This window comes from Marmota monax, unplaced genomic scaffold (genome assembly GCF_021218885.2).
Source record: "Marmota monax isolate L192 unplaced genomic scaffold, Marmota_monax_Labrador192_F-V1.1 WCK01_AAM20220418_F8-fsc00356, whole genome shotgun sequence".
Lineage (NCBI taxonomy): Eukaryota > Metazoa > Chordata > Mammalia > Rodentia > Sciuridae > Marmota > Marmota monax.
In genome coordinates this window covers 533,598-553,412 of record NW_026694682.1, presented here as the reverse complement: position 1 = coordinate 553,412, position 19,815 = coordinate 533,598, and the positions used below count along the sequence as shown (strand labels likewise).

General features: G+C 48.0%; 1 protein-coding gene across 4 annotated transcripts in view; it reads left to right on the top strand.

The window, feature by feature from the left end:
• Positions 1 to 19,815, top strand: part of Tspan9 (tetraspanin 9) — a 198,254-nt gene that overhangs the window by 35,963 nt on the left and 142,476 nt on the right. Inside the window, exon 1 of one of the 4 annotated variants that reach the window (XM_046423361.2) lies at positions 1,137 to 1,446. The exons of the other annotated variants lie outside the window; for them this stretch is intronic. The gene's annotated coding sequence lies outside the window, so the exon portion shown is untranslated. Of the gene's footprint in view, positions 1 to 1,136; positions 1,447 to 19,815 lie in introns of those variants that run through there. 4 annotated transcript variants of the gene reach the window in all.

Below are 19,815 nucleotides of genomic sequence, written 5' to 3'. Positions count from 1 at the left end.
CAGGGGCACTCAACCACTGAGCCACATCCCCAGCACTATTTTGTATTTTATTTAGAGACAGGGTCTCACTGAGTTGCTTAGCACCTCACTTTTGCTGAGTCTGGCTTTGAACTCGAGTTCTTCCTGCCTCTACCTCCCTAGCCACTGGAATTATAGGCATGTGCCACTGCACCTGGACCCTTTTCTTATCTATAAAGTGGGGATAGTAAAGAACTTATTTCACAGGGTATTCATATATTATTGGGTGAGTTTGTGAAGCATCTGGACCTGGCCTGGCATAGGGAAAACACTATGTAGCTGTCAGTTGGTGGTAATGAGGAGGAGGAGGAGGAGGAGGAGGAGGAGGAGGAGGAGGAGGAGGAGGATCATCTGTCTTTCCTATTGGACTACCTTCCTCTGCCTTTTTTTTTTTTTAGGGAACTTATTAACAAACACGGGAAAGCTTCTGTGTGGGCTCTGCCCTGCTGCATCTGCAGCCCTTAGATTCCTTAGCCCTCTTAGATCACCTCGGCCCAGCGAATCACCACCCAGGCACTGTGTGAGAACCAGCCTTAGGCTGATTACTGGCTGGCAGCGGATGGCCTTATTTCCCTGCTTCAGTTTCCTCATCTGTAACCCATAGAAAACATTTACCACCCGCTTCCCTCCTCCTTTCCTCCTGACTCCTCCAAAAACTTGAATAGGGTCAGGTGACATCTACTAATAAGCATGGCAGGCAGGTTACAAAGCCAGGCAGAACTTGGATGGGCAGCATGGGGGAGTTGTGAGCTGAGGGCCTGGGGAACTGGTCATCCTGTTGGTGAGAACCCTGGGTCAGATGAAAGTGGAGCTCAGCACTGCCCTGGGGTTACCTGGAGCTAAGGCAGCCATTTTGGTTGTACTCCCCACTGTGAAGGGGGACTGGGATGTTTGGTTAGAAAATCAGTCCATCAATGAATATTCCCCAAGCTGAATAAGGTGTTATGCGTAATCCTCAGGATGCTTATACAGTGGCAAAGGGCCGCTGAAGTATCAGCCAGAAAGTCTCGCTGATGCGAATAACCAGCAGTTAATGCTTTACCTTGTATGTGTCAGGTGCCGGGGCACCTCTTTCATAAACGAGGGGCAAGGCTCAGAGTTCATTAACTCCTCCAGCTAGGAGTTAGGGTATGCAGATCTGCGCGGTTCCTAGTCTGTGTTCTTTGCCCGAGGGGAGGGGACCTGATCTGGAGGCCTGGAAGGCTGCGGGAGCTCCCCGTCACTCTCTGCCTTCCTAGTGCTTTGCTGTGAAATCCTCTCACTTGACCACGTGGTGTGTGTGTGTGTGTGTGTGTGTGTGTGTGTTTTCCCATCAGCCTGCTGACTCCCTGTGGGAGTGCACGCCTGCCCCTCCTCTTTGTAGCCTTTCTCTCCCTTCTTTCAGCTACCTCCTGCAGTGAGAGCCCGGAGAGAAACCTGTGCCAAAAGGTGTGGTGACCTTGGGCTTTTGTTAGTGTGGATTTTCTGGGAGCTTCTGGGGGGAGGGGGGGAGGTGTGTGACACATTCTTTGCTGTGGTGTTGGAAGTGTTCATAGTTGAAAGGATGAAACGGGGAAGTGCTGCCTTGGAGAGGGCGCAGGCTGGCAGCCAGCGGCCAGGGAGTCTGGTGTCTGTCTGCATTAACTGGCTGTGTGACCTTGGGCATGTCTACTCCTTTATGGGCCCAGCTCCTCACTGTAACGCAAGGGGTTTGTACCAGATGGTCCCTAAGGTCCTTTTGGCTGTAAAAGTCCTATGACTTGAATTGCTTTCCTTGGGAAGTGTGATGCCTGGGTTCATTTGTTCTTCCTTTCCCTGGCTGCCTCTTTCCAGCTAAGGTTTGCTTTCCAGCTGGTGTTAATTGGTAAGCTTTAATGTATGCTTTGGAACCAACAGGAGGAATTCCGAGGCCATAACTCCAGATCCTGTCAGTCAGGGTTTGCAAAGTCTAGTACCTACTGGAGCCAGGTGGGACGTCTCTGAGTAAGAACAAGTTCAAACAGGAATCCTGGGGCCAGGAGCCAGGCCGAGCCAGGGCACAACCTTGAGGTACTCAGGTTCACCTCAGGCAATGTAGCTCAGTGCTGTAGAACCTGGCTGGCTAACCCACAGGACCTGTCCCAGGGAGGGCTGATGACACCTGCCCTGAGGCAGAAACCCGCAGGCCAGCAGGGCCGCATCCTCAAGCCTGGGTTCCTTGGCCTGCCCAGGACACAGCCTTTCTTCCCAGCCTACTCTCACCTCCCCCAGCTACCCAGCCCACACTCTGGCTCCAGGCACAAATCATGTCCCTTCTGGCCTTCTCTGTCCCCTCTTTATCTTTTATACCTGTTGATGTCACTGCCCACTCTCATGCCCAGCCTGTCCTTTGCCACTCCGCCCAGACTGAGATAGGGCAGGAGAGTGAGCTTGGCACAGGGTGCAGCCCTAGAACACACTCAGTATAAATCAGAATGTGGGGGTGAGACGGGAGCCACTCAGTCAGATCGTATGAACTGAGCCCCCATCACCTCGTGGATGCTGCAGGAGGGGCAAAAATGGGTGGGGGAAACCAGAGTTGGCCATGACAGTTGGAAGACCAGCCCTTGTGAGGAACACCTGCCCAGTGACAGGTGATATTTCCAGTCTGTATTGGGAAGAGGTGGGAGTCAGCGGACCTGGGTCCTGCCAAGCTCTTGCCAATGGCTTTTTTGCAAATCATGGTTCAGGACCCCTGAGTGAAGTTTCCTTTTTGGAGAATGGAAGGTTAGGGTGGGTCTTCCTGAAGTCCCTTTCATCTCTCCCAAGTTAATGGTTGCCATTTATCAAGTGCCTTCTGTGTGTCAGGCCATGTGAAGTGCTGGACAAGCCTAATGCTACCTGATCCTCCCAACATGAGGCTCTGTTATTTGCTCTCATTGTATAGGTGAGGAGCCTAAGGTTTAGAACTTAGGTCGCCGTCTCTTAGCCCTTAGGTCTGATCTTGGGTCTTAGGTCCTATCCAGGTCACTGATACATTCTGTTCTGGCCCAACTAATGCTGCTATGTTTTAGAGCCCACATTTAAATGCTGGAAAGATTTTTTTCACAAAAATAGGGATTTGGGCTGTGGAAAGTTGGAAGCAAACTGAACTACACAGTACAGTACACTGTACTGCCCCACAGCAACAGTTGGCTGGATATGAGTCTCAGCCTCCACCATTGTGTGGGGCCTGTGGACTTTCCTGGTCCTTCAGTCTTTATACCTTGTGGGGAATGTGTGCTTGTACCCAGGTGGCCTCACAAGCTTATATTTTCCACCTGGCTCCTGTAGGTACTAGACTTTGCAAACCTTGATTGACAGATGTGATGGCACTTACACTCTATCAGTGACACAGCTACTGAGGGTTACAGGCAGGACTAGGCTTGGTTCTGCCTTACGTGAACCCATGAACCACCCTGCTGCTTTTGTGAGTTGGTCCTAAATCTCAGCAAGAATTTTTGGGTGCTCCATCTGAGCATCAGGAGCCAGGTCAAATTTATATACATTTATACATCCAGAGAGCTGTGCACCTCAGTTCTGTCCAATATACTGTGGCAGTGAGGAGGTCAGAAGCTTGCTCTTGTTTTCAGTCCAGAGAAAAGATTATCTCCTTGCTATGGGGTCCGTCCTTTCCAAATGAATTTAATGTAATTGTTTTCTTGTCTACCGCCTATTTTCTTTTATCTTGGTTTCTATTTACTGGAATCCAGGAGACCCACCTCCCTTCTAGGAAAGTCACCAAAATGCCACGCAAAGAGCTTGTGTCTCTCCAGGCAAATGGAAATGGGCAATAGGGTTTGTCTTCAAATTGTGGATGCATCAGGGGTGGGCAGGGGTCCCTGGAGGACAGGCAGACAGGATGCTGGGCCTCCCAAACAGGGAGGGGATCTGGTGGAGGCCAAAGTTTCCTGCACTTGCTGTTGGTCTGTCCAGCTGCTTCCTGCTGATAGAGAGGGTGGACAATGCCACAGTGACTCAACTCCAGGATCATCTGTGAACAATAGCAGATTTGGCTGGGGTCAGCCAGGGAGTGCTGACAGTACCAGTCACCTGTTTGCTCCTTGTGGGGAGGAGCCCATGGCACCTTGAACTACCTTCCTGCATGTTCTCCATGTTCTGGTTGGGCTGCTTTCTGGCTGCTTCTGTTTGGTTTCCCTGTAGCTTGTTCTCACCCCTCCTTTGTGCACAGCTGACCCAGAGCTTCCGTGACTCCACGCTGACCAGCTGCCTGCCTACTGTCCCAGAACCAGCCAGCCCTCCCTTGCCCTAGGTCTGAGGTTCAGGGGGTTTGGCATGGTACTTGAAGGTTCTGAGTCTCTCCACAGGCATCCAGGGCTGGATGAGTGTCAGATGAGAGAGACAGCTGTGAGTCTTTAATCTCCTCCAGTGGTAGAGGATTAAACAATTTTTTGGTGGGTTTGTTGTTATGTATTATGATTTTTTTTTCTTCATAAGAAGCTATCATTTATTGTGTATTTTCTAGGTTCCTGACATGGTTACTAAGTACATGCATTATCTAACTTAAGCCTTCCAGTAACTCTTAGAAGGAGGTATTGTTACCCCTATTTTATGGATGAGAAAGCTGAAGCATAAGAGGGTAAGGAGCCACACCTATAGTCCCAGAAACTGGGAAGACTGAGGCAGGAGGATCTCAAGTTCAAGGCCAGCCAGGGCAACTTAGTGATACTCTGTCTCAAAAATATAAAAACGGGCAGGAGATATAGCTCAGTGGTAAAGGGTCCCTGGTTTAAACCCCAGGATTGCAAAAAAGAAAAAAAAAGGGGGTGGGGGTGGGGGGTGGTGGGGAGGTGGTGAGGAGCTTTCCCAAGGTCTCAGATCCTTCTTACTTCAAAGTCTTGTGACATATGACTTCCTAGGGAAGGACACAGGAGAAGGGGGAGTGTGGAAGAATTTAAAACAGTTTGAGGCTGAGTGCAGTGGTAAGCACTTGTGTTCCCAGCTACTTGGGAGGCTGAGATGGGGGAATCTTAAATTCAAGGCAAGTCTGAGCAACTTAGTGAGACCCTGTCTCAAATAAAAACTGTAAAGTACTGGGAATGTCATTCAGTGGCAGAGCACCCCTAGGTTCAGCCACTAGCACTGCACAAAAAAAAGGGTGGAAGATGTTAGAAGGGAATGTAGAGGTGAGCAAGCTTCAGCCCCTGTGCCCCCTGATTTACAGCAAGATGGAGGAAACAGGTGTGGTGTTAATGAACTTGACACAAGCTGTGGTACTCTTGGTGTTAACCGTGGAGTTGCCTGATAACTTGGAAGAATATTTTCAGCTGGTAGATCAGCAACCAGCAGAAGACACTTCAGAACAGAAGTGGGGGAATTCTTAGCCCACAGGACTGATTCAGCTGTCAGCATGATTTCAACTGGTCTATGTAGAAAATGCTGAGATGTAGTGCCATTTATGTCTGGAGTTGCAAAAATGCAACATTCCTTAGAAATATTTTTAGTACAATTTTTTGGCAGTTTGTATCCAGAGTCTTAGAAATATTCATTCATAATCCTGTTCCTTGGAATTTATACCAAAGAAGTTTTTATATGTCTTCATTGCAGCATTATTTATAATAGTTAAAAATTGTAAGCATACCAAATGTCCAACAGTAGAAAACTAGGTACATAAATTTGGATACATTAAGTTATAGTTAGATAGACGTAAGAAGTTCTAGTATGCTATTGCATGTCAGGTGACTGTAGATAATGGTAATGTATTTGTATTATATATTTCAAAAAGCCATAAGAAAGAATTTTGAATGTTTTCATTGTAAAGAAATTATAAATGGGGGCTGGGGATGTGGCTCAAGCGGTAGCGCGCTCGCCTGGCATGCGTGCGGCCCAGGTTCAATCCCCAGCACCACATACAAATAAAAATGTTGTGTCTGCCAAAAAAAAAAAAAAAAAAAGAAATTATAAATGTTTGAGGAGATAGATATGTCTGCCCTGATTTAAACATTACACAATGCATACATGTATCGAAATATCACATGGTACCCCATAAATATGTACAATTTTTGTTTTTATGTATCAGTTAAAAATAAATTTAAATAGTTTTTGAATACATTCATTTGATGGTCTGTTGAGCAGCCTTTTTTAAAAAAATCACATTCAAAATGTATTTATAATGACTCACAAGAATATTTCTGAAAAATGTCAAGCAAATCCTATAAGATGTAAGCTGTATATACCATAATTCCTAGTTTTTTTTTTTTTTTTTAGAAAGTGAGGAAGAAAGAGGAACTGCACCAGAAATGCTAATGGCGTTAGTGGTTATTAGTGATTTTTCTTTTATATAATTCCTAAAATTTCTTGAGTGAGTAATAACAGAGAAATTGGAAGTGCCCTGGGAGTCTCAGAGGCCCGAGGGTGTTCAGTGCGTGGCGGGCACGTCACCCGGCCTTGTGAAGTGAAGGCCTGAAGCTTTCTTCCTAGAGGTGACAGATGTGTTCAGGGAGGCCTCTCAGTTCCTTTCCTTCTCCAACACATTCTTCCCCTCCAGCTTTTTCCCTTAATTGGATGTAAATTTACAACTAAAGGACGATTTTTTAAAAATATGTATTGTTTTTATTGGCTGTGTTTCCCGAACCCTGTGACAGGAGACATTTTATATTTCTCACTCTAACAGAAAGCCCTAATTTAAGCTCCTTTCCACTCATGTGATCCCAATTGATTTCCCCCTCTCTATAGTTCATTTGGTCTTTGTCAGATGGAAACATTTTCTGCTCCTGCCTTAAATGGCTCGGTGTAAGTGACACTGTGTGCCGTGGCCTGTTGGGTAGTACCAAGCTGGCTTGGCTTCCCAGGGAGGATGGGCAAGTGGGACACTGGCTGTTTCACAGCCTTGTGGGGACAGTGAGCTTGAAGCCGACCCTCAAGTGAGCCTGGAGAACACCTGGGATCCTAGCTGCAGAACAACAGCCTGTGTTTTGTGGATTATTGATCAGAACTTGGCATAGCATCTGGTGCTTAGGGCCCAATTCGTGTTATTTGGATAAATACTGACTGGCCTTTATGACAGTATTCACTCCAAACAACAGACATTTCCTTGGAGTGTTGTATTAAAAAAATAAATAAATAACTAAAAGGAACAAATAAAAAAAAAAGAAAATAGGTTTTGGCTGGGGTTGTTGTTCAGTGGTAGAGCACTTGCCTATCATATAAGGCACTGGGTTTTACATATGTAGACATACGAGTATGTGTGTATATATGTATGGGGGCATATACATAATAATTATTTTTTGCGGTGCTGGGGATTTAACCTAGGGCCTTGCACATGTTAGGCAAGTGCTCTGCTGCTGAGCCATATCCAGGTGCACAAAGAAAATGGTAGCTGCCAGGTGGGCTTCCCTGTGGTTCCAGTCACTGGGGAGGCTGAGGAAGGAGGATTGCTTGAACTCAGGAGTTCAGGGCCAGCCTGGAAAATATAGCAAGACCCTGTCTCACAAAATAAAAATAAAAGAGTAGATAGATATGTTTAAATCAGGGCAACATATCTATAGTGCTTAAGAAAATAGATTTTGGCAGACATGAAGACCAATGGTACAGAATAGAAAACACAGAGTCAAACCCACATAAATATAGTTATCTCATACTAGTTAAAGGTACCATAAACATACATTATAGAAAAGATAGTTGCTTTAATAAATGGTGCTGGGAAAACTGGAAATTCATATGTAATAAAATGAAATTAGACTCCTAACTCTTACCCTGCACAATACTTAAAGTGAATCAAAGACCTAGGCATTATACCAGAGACCCTGCTAGAAGAAAAAGTAGGCCCAAATCTCTATCCTGTTGGTTTAGGAACCGAATTCCTCATCAAGACTCCTGAAGTGCAAGAATTAAAATTAGGAATCAATTAATAGGATGGTATCAAACTAAAAAGCTTCTTCACAGCAAAGGAAACAGTCAAGAATATGAAGAGAGAGCCTACAGAATGGGAGAAAAGCTTTGCCACCTGAACCTCAGATAGAGCATTAATCTCCAGGATATAAAAAGAACTCAAAAAACTTAACACCAAAACAAACAAACAAATAAATAAACAAAAAACAACGTAATCAATAATAGGTAAAGGAACTAAACAGATACCTAATAGAAGAAGAAATATTATGGGCCAACATATATATGAAAAAATGTTAACATCCTAGCAATTAGAGCAATGCAAATTAAAACTACACTAAGATTCCATCTCATTCCAGTCAGAATGGTAATTATCAAGAGTACAAGTAACAATAAATGTTGGTGAGGATGTGGGGAAAAAGGCACATTCATATATTGCTGGTGGGACTGCAGATTGGTGCAGCCACTCTGGAAAGCAATATGGAGATTCAGAAAACTTGGACTGGAACCACCATTTGACCCAGTTATCCCACTCCTTGGCATATACCCAAAGGACTTAAAATCAGCATACTATAATGACATGGCCACATCAATGTTCATAGCAGCTCAATTCACAATAACTAAGTTGTGGAACCAACCTAGGTGCCCTTCAATAGATGAATGGATAATTCGTCAATGCAATATTACTCAGCCATAAATAAGAATGAAATTATGGCACTTGCCAATAAATGGATGGAACTAGACATTATCATGCTATGTGAAATAAGCCAGTCCCAAAAAACTAAAGGCTGAATGTTCTCTCTGATATGCAGATGCTGACTCATAATAGGTGGGGAGGAGTGGAGGTTCACCAGATTGGAGTGGGGGATGGGGGTAAGGAAGGGGGATGGGAATGGGAAAGACGGTAGAGTGAATCAGACATAACTTTCCTATGTTCATGTATGAATACACAACCAATGAAACTCCCCATCATATTCAACCACAAGAATGGGAAGTTGTACTTCATGTATGCATGATATGTTAAAATACATTCTACTATAATGTATAACTAAAAGGAACAAATAAAAAAAAAGGAAAATAGGTTTTGGGCTGGGGTTGTGGCTCAGTGGTAGAGCGCTTGCCTATCATGTATGAGGCACTGGGTTCAACACTCAGCACCCCATAAAAATAAATAAATAAATAAAGGTATTATGTCCCTCTACAACTAAAAAGATATTAAAAAACAATAAAGCAATTATGTTTTGGATCAGAGAGTTTCAGATCCTGGGTGATGAGGATGGTGACTTGTGAGCCTACCTCCTAGCTTCCTGGAGCCTCACTGCTCTATAAAATGGATAGGGTGCCAAAATGAAACCTATAGTGTGTTGTAGGGATCAAATGAGCTAGTTCTTTAGCTGTGCGTACATACTAAGGGACCAGTAGCTATCCTACTGATATAAAAATATTTATAAGATTCAGGAATATGGTTCTGTGGTCATTATTTCAGGTGCCCTGAACACCCTCTCTCCTCTAGTTCAGCCAGTTGGATTCCTCAGCCTTCCTTCTGGTTCTCACCTGGTTTCTGTTGAAACTTAGTAGGAAATAAACTTTCAAAGTCCAGAGAGCCTGTTTCCCAGGTATCTTGATGGAGGCCATAGCACAAGACTGAGTACCCACGTTCTCTCAGGAAATACCTTCCTGGCTTTATGATCAGCCAGACGACACCCACTCCAAGGTTGTCCGGGTTACCACTCTGTGCTCTGTCCATCATTGGATGAGGCAAAGACAAAAAATGTTTGAGTCCAGCAGATCTTCACCATCACTACCAGCATATAATTTTTCTTTTAAAATTGTTTTTTATTGTTGTGGAATACACATAACACAAAATGTACCATGTTAAGTGCACTGGCCTGTGGAATTAAATGCGTTCACATCATTGTTCAGCTGTCTCTGCCATTCATCTCCAGAGCAGTTCATCTTCCTAAACTGATACTGAGTAGCATTCACAATCACTTTCATCTCCCACTTCCTTCAACTCCTTGGAACCATTTTTCCTTCTGTCTCTGTGTTTGACTGTTCTAGGTACCTCATGGAATTGGAATCATACATTATATCTGGCTTATTTCACTCAGCATAGTATCTTCAAGGATCACTGATGTTGTAGCAAGTGTCAGAATTTTATTTTTATTGCTAAATAATAATCCATTGTGTGTGTATACCGGTTTGTTCACCCGTCTGTCCTTCTGTCTGTCCATCCATCCATCCTTGGTCATTGGATGTGTCTACCTTTTGGCTGTTGTGCATCCTCGTATTTTAGAATTAAAGTCCCACTCTTCTCCTTCCCAGCAGCTCTCCAGTGCCTGTGGGTGTCACACTCACCTGACTGTGATAAAAATGATGGATGCCCATCACAACACCTGTGAGCTCACAGGTAGATTCCTGTGCACCGGGGCCATTTGTCCATTTCCCTTATCAGGTTGAAAATGTTCTGAGGCTAACAATTATGTTTAATGATTCTTTTTTAAAATATTTATTTTTTAGTCGTAGTTGGACATAATACCTTTATTTTATTTATTCATTTTTTTATGTGGTGACAAGGATGGAACCCAGGGCCTTGCAGGTGCTAGGCTAGTGCTCTACTGCTGAGCCACAGCCCCAGCCCTGTTTAATGATTCTTTCCCAGATCCTGAGGGTCTGTTTTAGGAAGTGGTCAAGGATCTTGGTTAAAAGTGAGGGATTCTGAGGTCAGACCATGTGGCTCTGCTTCCTGATTCCATTGCATGGTCACTTAATTCTTTGACAATTTGTCCACTTTTTTTTTTTTTTTTTTGGTACCGGGGATTGAACTCAAAAGCACTCAACCACTGAGCCACATCCCCAGCCCTATTTTGTATTTTATTTAGAGACAGGGTCTCACTGAGTTGCTTAGCACCTCACTTTTGCTGAGGCTGGCCTTGAACTCTCAATCCTCCTGCCTCAGCCTCCTGAGCTGCTGGGATTACAGGTGTGCGCCACGGCTCCCTGCATTTGTCCTTTTTTTGAAACGGTGGTGATGGGGGTTAACCCCCTGGTCGGGCTGTTATGAAAAGCAAATGCGATGATCTATGTACAGGTTTACCATAGTGTCTGATACATTACGGCCCTCAAATACCAGCTCAAGAGAAGAGTAAGACCTCTGCATCCTTTTGGAGTCTGCCTCTTGCATCCTCATCGTTCCCTAGGAAGTGGCTGGAGAATAACATCGGAGGGTCTCTTGCATGAACTGGAGTTCCAAGGCTCAGAGGGGGCGATGGTGGAACCCGGCAGAGCGGAGTCCTTCCCCCTGCCCACCAGTGTCCTCCTTCTTCCCTTGGGCAGAATGTGGGCCCTGAGCCTGACTCTGGCTGCTCTTTGGATGGCTTCTCTGTGGCCTCTGCCTTGCATGGACCACTGATCAGCGGCAGGCACTTGATATCTGGGGGGGGGGGTGTTTGTAGGCAGCATGACTCCCCTGTGGTTCCTTCAGGGGAGTGCTATGGGGATGCCAGAAGGTCACTTCCTTGCTGCTTCTGGAACATCCCCAGGCTGCTCCAGAGTGCCACCAGCCATGTGCCCAGTGACTGGCCATACCCCACCAGCATGGGAAACCCGAGCCCCTCTTGCCCACACAGCAGCACACCCACAGGCCCTGACAGTGTTGGGCAGCAGCATGAGCGGACCGTGGTTTCTCCCTAAAACTGGTGGAGCTGGTGAAAACAGAAGCTCCCCTATTTATTTTTCCCTGTTTAACAGAAAGTTCCCAAATATTTACCAGAGACTCTCACATTTTCTTCTTAGCATCAGCTTCTAGCTTCGGCTTCCTGGCCACAGCGAGGCAGGGGAAGGATTCTGTTGCTTGGGGCCGATTATCTGCTCTGGAGAGACCTCCAGTGACTGAAAGCAGAGGGCAGGAGCCAGGCAGAGGGAGCCAGGCGCCTCACCCTGAAAGTCGAAAGTCGGGTGACTGAATCAGGTGACGGCGCTTCTGGAGACTGGTACTCAGGAGTGGCCTGGTGGCAGAGTGGACACTTCCTAGCTGTGTGACCTTGAACAGACCTTTTAACCTCTTGCAGCTTCAGCATCCTGATTGGGAAGATGGGGTTAATAATAGCCTGCCCCCCAGAGATGTGAGGACTCAGTGAGATAATCTATGTAAAATGCTTAGCATAGCGTCTGGCACACTGAGAACGCTCTAAAAATGGACGCTCCTTCTATTTTTATTGGCAAACTTTATTTCTGCGGTTCCCAGCCTTCGATTCCTTTACACCTTTTCTTTTTTTTTTCCTGGTTACCTTGATGCCTTTAGGATCCCAGTGCCCTTGAATCACTTCCTGTTCTCCTCTATGAAGTCCAGACTTGGGGAAGGGTCTCAGAGTACAGGCACATCACAGTTCAGGGGTCACACCTTCAAGGTCATCTGGGCCAATCCCTGTCTGAGACTTGTTCTTTCTGAGTAGCTCTCTGCTGGACCTCACCCCCATGCCTGTCTACCTGCTAAGGCAGTCGGCTCCACTTTGGGGTGGGGGAGGAACTGAATATTTCTGGGGCCCCTTTATGTGCCAGGAGCTGCTAGGCACACCCATTATCTCATCTTTTGCCTCAGTAGGCCTTCAAGGTTGATGGTGTTATTCCAGTTTTCAGAGAGGAGGACACTGAGGCACTGCAAGACCCAGTAGATAGCCAAGGGTCACCTGCGTGCCTGGGAGACTGGACCTGATTAAGCTCAGTCTTTCCGACCCCCCACCCCAGTGTCTGCTTTGATGATAGCCATAGCTGGAGGCTACAGCTCGGTGCACAGATTTGAATCTCAGCCCCTCCACTGACCAGATACTGTGGGCTACTTATCTCCCTGCTCTAAGCCTCAGGTTTTCCACCTGAAAATGAAAGTGCTAGTTGCACCCGCACTCGAGTTTGTTGTGATGTTCAGAGAAAATGCTGGATGCTCTAAACCCTCAGGGGCAGTGCCTGCACATGGCCACGTGTGACCATGCTCTTGAGTTGCCTTATGGGAGGCTCTAGAACAAGCTCCAGAACAAGCCCTGGCCTCTGACTCAGTGGATGGCCTGACCAGGTGTCATGCCTCTCCTGAAGTCCTCTTCATTTTTAAAGACTTTTTATTGTGATAACAATACATATACATAAAATGTATCATTGTAACCCTTTTAAATGTACAATCTAGAGGCATTAAATAATTCACTGTGTTGTAAAACCATCACCACTACTTAGCTCTGCAATATTCCCAAATAGAAACTGTGCCCCTTAGCTATCTATCATCCCATAGCCCCCTACCGCAACCACTGACATCCACTAATTTGCTGTCAGTATGTGAATTTGCCTTTTCTGGATGCTTCATACATACAGTCATATAATATGTGACCTTTTGTGTTTGGCTTATTTCATTTAGGATATAGCTTCTATTCATCCATGTTGTAGCATGGAACAGTACTTCCTTTTTTATGGCCAAGTAATATTCCATCACGTATATATACAACATTTTATCTACTTATGTGTTGATGGACTTTGACTATTATGAATAGAGCTGTTGTGAACACTCCAATACGAGGTTCTTGTTTGGACACCTGTTTTCTGTTCTGTTGGGTATATAGCTAGGAGTGGATTGCTGGATCGTGTGGTAATTCTATGTTTAACATGTTGAAGAAGAGCCAGACTTCTCTCCAGCAGCAGGGCCATTTTTCATTTCCACCAGCAATGTATGCAGGTTCCAGTTTCTCCACCTCCTTGCCAACACTTGTTATTTCCCGTGAAACACGCACACACACATACACACACACTCACACACACCTGGCTGTCCTAGGTGTGAAGTGGCATCTCATTATGGCTTGACTTGCATTTCCTGATGACTGATGGCGCTGAGCCTCCTCCTTCAGCTTTGACATCCCACATTCTCTTGGCCCTGTTCTAAACTTTTTCCACCACTCTATTCAAATTTCTCAAAATGGGGCTCCATTTGTCTAGATTCTGTTTAAAATGCCCAGATTGCAGGGCAGGCCTCCAGCGAGGCTGGGTCCAGCCTGGTGTGGGGACTCCCCTTCCCTGGTTCTAGAAAGGCTGCTTTTTCCTATCCAGTCTGGCAGGCGCCTCTGTGCCCTCCTCTGTGGGAGCTCTTCACACTCAGATTCTTTCCCCCCCGCCACGTGGCTGTGGGCCCTCAGCCTTGCCTTCCCCTGCCTGGTCTGTGCCGTCTCCTTCCTCGCCGTTCAGGGTGACAAGATGCCTCCCTGCAGGCTGGCACGAACCCTCTTCCTCATCTTTGGGGCAGCTTTTGGGCTTCCGGGTTGTCACTGGCTCCAGCCTGAACTCCCCCTCCCTTCTGCAGGATTATGTGGAGGCCTGATAGGAACCTGCTTCCCCACGACCAGCAACCCTGTTCCCTCCAAGGGTGACTAGAAGCCATCGTTTTGTGTCTCTCTGGTGGGTTTATGGTTTCAGACCTATTTCTGACTGGAATCAAAGCCTGTCCCTCAGTGAAGGAATTTCAGGCATGACTGAGCAGATGGAAGAGGTATTTTGGGGGGCTGAGAGTTTGTCCCTGTGTTCCAGAAACCGCTTCACCATCTGCCTCCATACAGAGACCCCACCCACCCTGGAAAAAGCCAAGGCCGCCTCTCCTCCAGGCCCCTGTCCTTGAGACCTAGCCCATAGGCACCTTCCTACAAGGGCAGGGTTTGGATGTCTGTGTGAAGTGCTGGATTTATTTTAAACAGTGACTCAACTATTGTATGAAAACGTATTTGCTGTAAAAAAATCAAATAACATGAAAGAACTAGAGTAAAAGGTAGGAGTCCCTATTCCCACCCATCTCCCACAACCCCTAGTGTCCTTCCTAGGGGAAATTACAGGTAAAATTGAGTGTTTTTTTTTTTTTTTTTTAAATTTTTAGTGTTTATTTTTTAGTTTTCGGCGGACACAACATCTTTGTTTGTATGTGGTGCTGAGGATCGAACCCGGGCCGCACGCATGCCAGGTGAGCGCGCTACCGCTTGAGCCACATCCCCAGCCCGTAAAATTGAGTGTTTATTCTGGGTCCTTCCAGAACTTCCAGACCTTTTCTTTCCAATTATTGTTTTTAAAATTTTTACTTTTCTCATTATCAAAACTCCAAAATAAATAATACCATCAGATTGATCATATCAAACAAAATGAGTTCAGGTTGCCCTAAAAAGACGCTGCATAAGTGGACATCATTGGCTTTTCCCACTCGGGTGACTGATTAACTGTGGTGTACAGTCTTGAGTAAGGGGCAGCTCAGGAACCTCAAGTGGGGCGGGTGGAGGTGTCCACAGATCAGGTGCCGTGAAGTTAGATGGATGAAGGGAGGAGAGGGAATGGTAATGGTGATCACACACCATGGCACAAGGGTAAGAGCCAGAGGCTGCCAGGTGCAACACCTACGTGACACTGGCGTTGTAACTCCGGGCAAGTTTAGGGCTGGAACCTGCCTGGGTTTTGATTTCTTCAGTTGCAGGTAGGTTCAGCTCCTGGGTCTGTCATGAGGGGTGGATCCTTGGAACAGCACCTAGAAGGTGTAATGTGAGGGATGGCCGCCCTGATCTTGCTGGGCCTCAGCCTCTGGGCAGGTCATAGGCCCTTGGCCTTTCTCGTTGGCCTCCCTCTGCAGGCTGTGACTAGAAACGGCTAAACAAGTCACATTGCTAAAAATAGCAGTCTCACCCCCCAGCATGTGTGCTCAGTGTTTTTCTTTTTTAAAATATTTTTAATTGCAGATGGACACAATACCTTTAATTAATTAATTTGTTTGTTTTATGTGGTGCTGAGGATCTAACCCAGTGCCTCACATAGGCAAGTGCTCTGCCACTGAGCCACAACCCCAGCCGCTCAGTGCAGTTTTTATTATTGAATGAATGAGTGCTGAGTTGAGACTTTGTACCCTCTCAAGACGAATGTATTATGGGAACAACTGAACCGTTAGCTGTCATCAGTCATGGACACTTTAGTTTGAATTAAGTGATGATCCTTCATGTACAAACATGGACATGGCCAGCTGGGGCCAGCCAAGGCTGGACCCCGGGTCTCCTCTTTCCACCTATCCTGCCGATTGGACAGGAAAACCAGCCTCGTTTCTGTGAGACCTGCTTGCTTCTGCTCCGAGTTTCCTTGTTGTGATGGAAGGTCACCTGGTTCCCAAGGCCCACAGGCGAGCGGGCCGACAGATGGGCCTTCTGGAAGGACTGAGGGAGGCGCAAGGACAGTGGCATGGTAAATGACTGTTTAGGGCCCTGCAGCTTCCAGAGCAGGAGGTGGGAAGCATTTGAGGCTCTGAGGCCCTGCTTGGTGTGGCCTGTGGAGCCAGCCGCTCAGCTTGTTTATGTGACCACAAACTAAGAGCTGGTCTGGTGGCAAAGATGGACATAAAATCAAGTGATGACGGCCCAGGGTGGAAAGTGAGGGAGGGTGGTGCAGCCCGGAGAGGCAGCAGTGTTTGCCCAGGCAAACCGTCCATGTCGAAAAGGGAGGAAGAGGACCGGCATGAGGTCAAGGAGGCTGCAGACCATTGCACCACCGCAATGTGAACTGTGCTCCCTAGATCCCTGGGATGCTGGCCTGAAGGCCTTTTGGTTCTTGTTGCCTTTTGCACCATTTTATCCTCCTGATACTCAAGGTTCTGCCTGGTTGCGCAGCCCCTGGTCCAAAGACCTTGCTGACCGTCTTCAGCTTGTTGCCTGCTCTTATGTGTGTCTGCCACTAGATGGCAGCAGGAAACCTACCAGTTTCTCTGACATATTGGGTTTTCATTCAGTCAAGCCCTGGCTCTGGGTGGATCAGCCGTCACTTGGCTGGCCCAGGGACTCCAATTCCACTCTCATTGGGTCCAGCATGGGTAGGAGCAAAGGCTGGGATGAAGCTGGGCCAGCCCTCTGAGAGCTGGTCTCTGAATCTCCTTCAGTACTCTTGAGAAGTAGCCCCAGTAGTGCCAGGCTCTGCAAGGTGGCCCTCAGGACCCTTCCATGTGGCCTAGACTCTTTCTAATAGCTCCCACTGTCAGGCAAGTGTTTATCGCCAGGCCTTGGCTGGGTTTCCCATGTGGCAAAGGGACCAGAAGCTGAGACCCAGAGTCTCTGAGGAAAGTTGGATTATTCCCCCAGGTGCCCCCAGCTTGGTGGACTGTGGTGATATTGATGGGCATGGTGATGGAGGGACAGCAGTCTGTGACAAGGACATGCTCCTCATCAAAAATGATACCTAATAGCAGCAAACTCTTTCACTCTTTCAGAGCACTGCGTGGCACTGACTCTGACTCTAAGCCTCCCAACAGCTCCCAGGTGTAGTGTCTTATCCTGTTGTGCACAGCTGATCATGGCTGAGCAGGGCCTTGAATCCAGGCAGGTGGGCACCAAGGCCAGTGATGAGTCACGTGCCACTCATCAGGGTCATTCTCAAGCCCTTGTATGTCATTCCTGCTCACTCAGTCCTTCCTCAACTTTGGGCCCTGTGTCAAGTACTGGAGTATCTCCCCTTAACCCATGAGGAACTCGAGGCTCAGAGAGTTAAGGATGTGTCCAGCATTTCAAAGACAGGATGATAAACATGGTCACTAGAATGAAGGGGTGTCAACCTGCTGCTGCCCCCGTTTCTGAGCACCCAGCTGGAGGCTGGGGTGGGGGAAGGTCACTCCTGGTGTGGGACTAGAGAAGCGGCGCACACTGCTCTGTGGAACTACCAGGTCCATCAATCTCCTTCCACTGGCCAGATGCACCATGAAGGCATTGAGCATAGGAGGGCTGGCGTGGTGGGCACCAAGTCGGCCTCTTGAGCTTGTATTGGGCTTATCTGAGTCAGGCAGGCTTTGGCTGGCACTCCCTTGCCCTCTTCCTTCAGGAAGGCCACTGTGGTCAGGGCCTGTGTCTTATTTTCTTATTTGCCTGTTTCTGCAAGGTCCTGTAGCTTCCAAGGCTACTTATCGGTAGTGGGCATAGTTCCTAGGCTCTCCTTCATCCTTTTTCCCTCTCCAAGATGGGCCTTCTTGGGGGCCTGCTCCTCTGCCCCACCTCCACTCTATCTGGGCTGCAGACTCAGGCCCCTGAGTGGGCATGGCAGCTTCATCAGATCTCGGTCAGTTGGGGGAGGAGTCCATGGGAAGCTGGGCCCTGGCCTTGCCTACTTGTCCCTGGGTCATGCTCCCTTGGTCATCCCAGGTCTTCATTCTCCTCTCACTGGAAGACCCCAGCTATCTGCCTCTGGAGCTCAAGTCATTGTCCTGACCTCCTGACTATCCCAGGACCCTGCCTGCTGCTTTCCGCCTCCCACCTGGCTTCACATCCTCCATGTTTAATTGTAGACATTGATGCCTCTCACATGCTCTGCTCTGGGCACCCCACAACCATGCCAGGACTGTGTTTGGGCCCCAAGGTAGCGCTAAGCCCTGGTTACTGGTTCAAAGGCTTCTGCTTTCCAGCCAGACAGCAGGCTCCACTCCATCCCAGGCTCCAACATCCTGCCTGGCCTGTCTTCTCCACCCCGCCCCCAGCTCCAGCTGCAGCTTCCCCGTCGTCGTGCTCTGGCAGTAGGCTTGCTGGGGGTGGGGGCGGGGGCTCCTCTTCCCTTGGCCTCTCCTCTCTATTACATCAGCTTATAGCCAAATACCCCTGGGGTCTGGTAAGGGAGGGCTTTTTATTAATTTCTTTTTTCAAGGGAAATAATTCCACCTCTTGTCACACGGATTTCTGCATTTGGCTCTTTAGGGGGCTCAACTTCCTTCCCTCATCTTTCTCAGCCTCCTTGATTCTCAAGAGATGGAGCAGTGTGGTTTCCTTGGCCAGGGCCTACAGGCCCTGGACTCTGAAGAAGGTGGTATGGGGCAGGAGAGCACAGAGTCTGGCTGTCCCACTCACTGGCTTTGTGACCTTGAGGCTGGTCCTTCCCCTCCTTGGGCCTCACCTTCACCTTTCCTCTCAGCAGCCTGGTGCTGCATCCGTCATCTGTGGATGGATGGTAGGTGGCAGTGCCCAGGGGCTTTTACTCTGGTTTGGAGGACTCTGACCTCTGGCCTCATGGTGTGATTACCCATCTGTCCCCTGTCCCTGGGTCTGGCCCTCTGCTGGGGCTGGGTCTGGCAGGAGGCTGGGAAGCCGGCCTACCTGTTAGGAGTGAGGAAGCCCCTCAGTGCCGAGGCAGGCGGGAGAGCGTGCCTGGAGGGCTGGAAGGGCTGTGAGGGGCAGGGCCATGCCAAGAAGGAGAGTGCCCTTTGTCTCCTGCTGGCTCACAAATGTTAGAGGAAGGAGCTCAGCTGGGGCGAATGTGTCAGGTGGAAAAGGCCCCAGCATCCTGCTCTGCCCCTCCTGCCTGCTCTAGCCAAGCAGACCTCTTCCCCTCCCCTGTTTCTTCTTTTCCTTCCTCCTCCTCCTCCTTCCTTTGCTTCACTTTCTCTCTGTCCCTCTCACCATGCCCTTTCCTGGTCTAGAGCCACCAGCCCTGCAGGCCGGGTAGGTCCTCGACAGACTGTTCCCTCCTCTGCTCCCCAGCTCAGAGCCTAGGTCTCCAGGGTGTAGAGGGCCTGAGGAGGGGGTACCTCCATCTTCACAGCGTGCTGCTTAGCACTGGCCGGCCCCCTGCCCAGGGCCCACATCTGGCCGGAGGGCTCAGTTTTCTTTGCTGCAAATTGCCTCCTGCTGCCCCTTGGCATCCGCTCAGGTTTCAGCTTCTGGGGCCTTTTTCTTTGGGGGTGGGGGGGGTGTGGATCTAGGGAAGGCCCTGCTTGCTGTTCTCTGCCTTCATCTGTCTGAGGCTGAGGAGAGGAATCTTTGGCAGTGTTTTTAGTGATCCTTCCGCCCAAGTCTTGGGTGAGCGGTGGTTTTTAGCAGGTGGCTGAGCAGGAACCAGCTTTAATTAGATTTTCTCCTTTTCTGTTCACACCTCCTCCCTCCCCTCCTTTCCTCACCTCCTCAGAGGCCAGCCTTACTGTGCCTATGTCCCCTTACTGTGCAGCAGGAGGGACTT